Raw genomic sequence first — 5,201 nt, 5'->3', positions numbered from 1 at the left:
AGTACATAGTCAAGGATTTCATTTGATTTTGAGCCAATGTGCTCAGGTAATGATAGCCTGTCACTGTGTACTGGGCCAAATAGCATTCCAGTTTGCTCTGGTATTGGGTTGATTCTCTTCTGCCTTGCTCATAATTACCACCACCTACAGACTTGGGGCTGCAACTATCGATTTCTTGTTCTTTAGTTGTCCATTTCTTTTTCCCATTTATTAAAAAGGACACCATGGGAACCATGATTTTAAGCTGATAGAACTGGTCGATAGGGCTGCGCCTGCAACTATTGGTTATTTTCTTTGTGATCATTCTATCAATTACAGTAAAAAAAAAAAGGATTACCACAAATGACCAGACATATTGACGTAGAATTCAAAGATCTTTTTAATTGAAATTCATACATTGAAACAAAAACGAGATGCATGAATGCATGAACGTTGCATGTAGATAATAGAACGGTTGTAATCAGCAGATGTGATCATGTCTGATCAGTTCCTCTTTTGGGGAATTGATGGTCAGACTTTCATAGTTCTGCTGCTTCAATGTTCCTCTTGCTTCCATTCGACACCCGAGAGAGCTGGATACACACACACACACACAGTATGATGGGGACGATTGTGTATGTGTGAGTATGTGTATCCTTTATGTGGGGGTAGTTTATATGTAGTTTGTGATATACCGGTATGCACATATATGTCCTAGTGTTTTTTAACTTTTGAAGAAGAATCATAATGAAATGCCCAAAATAGGGAAGCCAGGTTGAAAGTAAACTTTTCAAAGATTAAAACTCGATTATAATTTATGTATAATATATAACATAATGCTGGGTTGTGGTTTGGTTAAACTCAACAGAAGGTCCTTGTTTGTGGATTGCTGAACCTAGAAACCACCAGGAGTAACCACATCCTACCAGGACTGACATCCTACCAGGAGCCTCTCATAAATGAGAGGCAAGACGGGTAAGAATAGTGCGGTAACTGTGTGTGTGTGTGTGTGTGTGTGTGTGTGTCATTCCAGCTCTCAGTCTAGCGTCAGGAGGATCCACACTGGGAGACCTCCAGTGTGGCATGTGGAGTAGACGGCTTCGGTCCAGAACTGAACCCCTCATCCTCCACACCTCTCTCCTTACTTTCCTCCTTCATCCCTGTACCGACAGACAGACACAGACAGACAGAGTGAGAAGGAGAGAGAGACTTTATTTTAGACACTGCATATTACCGTTTCCTGTTGTCCACACTCCTGATTAACATCCGTGTTATATGCATCAGCTATTATATTGTGACGTTGTATTGTAGGTTGTATTCTCTCTTACTATTGTACTCTGTGTTCAGGAATATCGATCTCCATGAGAAACATTAGCTTTACAACCAACCTGTCATTCTGGAGTTCTGGGTAGGCAGATTGTACAGTAGCTATTAGCCATGTAACTGTGTGTCATCTGCCTCATTATATTACTTTTTCTCATGTTTTGTCCCAGAATGGTGCTTTACACTGGACTTTCAATCAACCTCGCCTCTCTAGTGAGCTTGCCATGATCCAACACTCGTGTTGGCATGTGTGGAATAGACAACACAGTACACAAATGATGGTGCGCTTAGTAACTCAGCAATGTTCTCACTATGATTCATCTGAAAGGTGGAAATGTAATCCCTGAAAGGGAAAAAGAGTTTCCTGTGACGGGGCAACCCGTGCCCTATAGACAGTAAAGCACCTCCCCCCCCCCCCCCCCCCCCCCCCCGAAATCATTCTAGGGGGACCGCAAAATACATACTGCACACAAAGATGTCCACACAGTACACAGTATGTTCATGTGTTCGATCTAGTAGTTCTTATCACTATTAAATGGAAAGGTTTCATGATGTATTGTCTTCCAGGATGAGGCTCTGTGGGAACGTCTATCTGTCAGACTCTGACCAGGTCATATGATGCAGTGGTTGGTTTCTCACCTTTGGCCTGTTTACATGATGCAGTTGGTTTCTCCGGTTGGTCTCCTCCTGCGATTGCAGCCCGGATCTTCTGCCCCACGTAAGTGCAGGCTGGGGGGGGAGAACCATTTGGTTACATAAGTTACTAGTGGATAAATGAACACTGGATTTTTACTGTGCATACTGCATTATAATCAGAGTCCTTATAGTGAGCACATTGAAAAAGAATAGATCAGAAAACGTGAGATATGTCGTCTTTTCTTTAGAGTAGCCAATTTAGTCGATAGACTCGACAACTGCTGTTGGCTCACCTGCCAGTGAGTAGTCACCACCGGGATGAGGTAGACTAGAGCCCAAATTCGCCCTACTCCTCCTGCTCAACATTCCCAGCTGACAGGTGCCGCCCCAGCCCATAGGAGTAGATGCAGTGACAATGTCACCCTTTGTTCATATTAATGTTAGATTAAAATGTTAGATTAATCATTAAGATCTTTTTGGGGGTCTTTTCTGCCTTTATTGATAGATATAAGAGGATTGACAGGAAAGAGGGAGAGAGATGGCCGGGGTTGACATGCAGCAAAGGTCGATCACGCAACACACTGTCAGGCCAGAGGCATGTCAGGCCATGTGTGGCCATGTGTGGCATGCTCCTGGACCACAAGGCCAGCGGGCGCCCAATCATTAAGATCTTAGTGTTTAGCCAATTATTTGGGCGCCCACTTGCAGTATCCTCACGGCTCACCAGTTGGCCCCGGCCCACAAGTTGAGAATAACTGCGCTAGTCCACCTGGCTCTCATTGACGTCAATGAGTGCATTCCATCAAACTTCATCTGCCGTTTTCCTCCCAGTGCTAGGATATAGACCTCTCCTTGTTCAATATTCTTCTTGAGTGTCACGAGGAACTGCGGTTCACTTCTGATCCAACATTCTGTACATTCCACACAGCAGCATACACAATACTGTCAACACGTGCTTCGTGCATAAACCTACATCTATCATGTGTTAATTAGTGCTGCCAGCAAATCTCTTTTGAATGTTAACCAGATAAAGGCTGAAAATAGAATAAGGTCCAAAGGCCTATTCATACTCATACATACAGTTTTAAGTGATCAGGTGACCACCGAAAACTACAACATGACATCACGCTACAGTGATAAGCGACTCACCGCTAACCTGAATACATCTCTCCATTTTTACTAACCACCGTTTCAGTGGTCACCTTATCACCTATAAAACTAGTATGCCAAACATGGCCAGCAAGTACACACAAAAAAACATCTGTAATTATTTATTGAGGCAGAGGGAGACTCTAGGAAGAAATATCTGGTGGGATTATTATCGTGATCATTATTACTACTAATTGCTATGAAAACCTGCAAAACCTGTCAGTCAGTCCGTCAGTCTGTCACACCTCATGACACATCACTCTCCATATATGGAGATCATGACACTGACCTAATCAAACTCTGGATAGCCATACATGGAGAAGACTGGATCATCACCTAGATTTGCATATATGGAGCAGGCCAGCAACTTTACATCTGACCTCTTAGATCTCCACATATGGAGCTGACCTGTTCTGACATTCCATATGTTGATCTGACCTCATCAAACCCTGTACACCCAAGACAAGACACGCTCTATATATGGCCAGTACAGAATTCATTCCATGTTGATCTGACACGCCAGATCAACAGCGATTGCCCAGCATTCTGCTGTCACCCAGGCGGATGCGTGCACGCAACCTCGCCCTCAGGGTGTCTTACTAGTTACTGATAGTATAGATAGCATTCCCTTTTGTACAGTTTTTTCTATATTATTTTACTTGGATAGACTGCATGAAAACTGTGACCAAACTAACCAGCACAGAAACTTCCAGCTACTATTTATTTAGAGATGTCAACTCAGTTATTTCGCTCTCTGCAAACATTTTAACAACCATGGACTTTATTTTTCAAAAGCTTGAAACTCATCTGTCATTCATATATGCTGAGTCATTCAACACTTTGTCTTTGTTTTGATGTTATTTTTCCTTGTCGGCCATGCTTGGTTATACAATCCTGCTGACCTTTCACTCGTTTGTCAACTGCTAGTCACTTCACAAGGTGTAAAATAGGCTACATAAAACTTTCAATCAATCATTACCTTTTTTTTCCTTCTTCTTTTAACTGTGTCTTACTTGAATAGTAGATGAACACTCACTGCAACTCAACTGTAGTTTTATTTTATATCTGAACAGAAATGTGGTTCTTTGAACATTTCTTATCCTAAATTGATCCAGAAAAAAAGTCCACAAGACAGATTACAGTCAATTTGACTTTGACTGGGGTCCCTCGGGGCTCGTTGTTACCTCCTTGTTCCCACCAAATCTCTTTGCTAAAAATGGCACATAGACTACTGTAGAAGCTTACATGTGTTGCGACAGTGAGTGTGTCTGTGACAAAAATACAATGAGTTTGTAAATGTGGTATTTTCTCCGAATATTCAGCGAAAATCAAGTGGTTAAACAAGTAGGCCTATATATAACCAACAGTGTTCAAAACAACAAAAAAGAATTAAAGACTTACCGTTGATGATCAGTCACACCATTTCACACAGATTGAAGTACCAGCAGGTTAAAACCCTGGTTTATTATTTAAGGTTTAGGAGAAAATGTTTTGTTTGTCTCGTTGTGGAAGCTCCCAAGTGTCACGATCTACAGCTGCTGCCCTTCCTCAAAAACAACTGTAACCCCTCCCCGTGACAACCCGACCGCCCTGACACGCCCCCTGACAACCTGACCACTCCCCTCCCCTGGGCCCTGACAGCCTCTTCTCTTGCTTTGTCAAAAGAACTGTTTCACAGAACTTGCTGATCAATATGGTCTTCCACGTAATCACTTCTGGAAATATCTTCAAATTCGGCATTTAGACCTACTATTGACAAATGTAAGAGCTCACCCCAATATGCCGACAGAGTTTGACCTTTTGAAAACGGTGTTAGCAATATTTGGAACTGGGCATGAGGCGTCAACATATTATTCAATTATGATAGCACACCAAGGCCAGCCCTCAAGCGTAAAGAGTGTTTGGGAGGTTGATTTAAATCAATCCTTTACTGACGGTGAATGGAAGATGATTCTACGGAACTCAAAGAAGATGTCCCGTGAACTTAGAACCAGATTAGTTCAATTTAAAATAATGAATAGAGTCTACTGGACTCTGAGAAGATTGTTCAAGGCTAAGCTCAGAGATAGTCCGGTTTGTTGGAGGTGTGAGGAGGACCTCGGTACACTTATTCA

At 42.4% G+C, this 5,201-nt stretch overlaps 1 long non-coding RNA gene across 1 annotated transcript; it reads right to left on the bottom strand.

Annotated features, from left to right (window-relative positions):
• Positions 1-361: 361 nt before the first annotated feature.
• On the bottom strand, positions 362-4,657 carry LOC308330242. Its single transcript, XR_013965478.1, has 3 exons — positions 4,489-4,657; positions 1,942-2,031; positions 362-1,139 (listed from the first exon to the last, which is right to left on the bottom strand). It is a non-coding gene; the product is annotated as an uncharacterized lncRNA (long non-coding RNA).
• Positions 4,658-5,201: the final 544 nt, after the last annotated feature.

This window comes from Protomyctophum bolini, assembly GCF_963924005.1.
Source record: "Protomyctophum bolini genome assembly, chromosome: 16".
In the NCBI taxonomy this organism is placed as follows: Eukaryota; Metazoa; Chordata; class Actinopteri; order Myctophiformes; family Myctophidae; genus Protomyctophum; species Protomyctophum bolini.
Note: the sequence above shows the minus strand (reverse complement) of the source record. Positions and strands in the feature narration are given on the sequence as shown.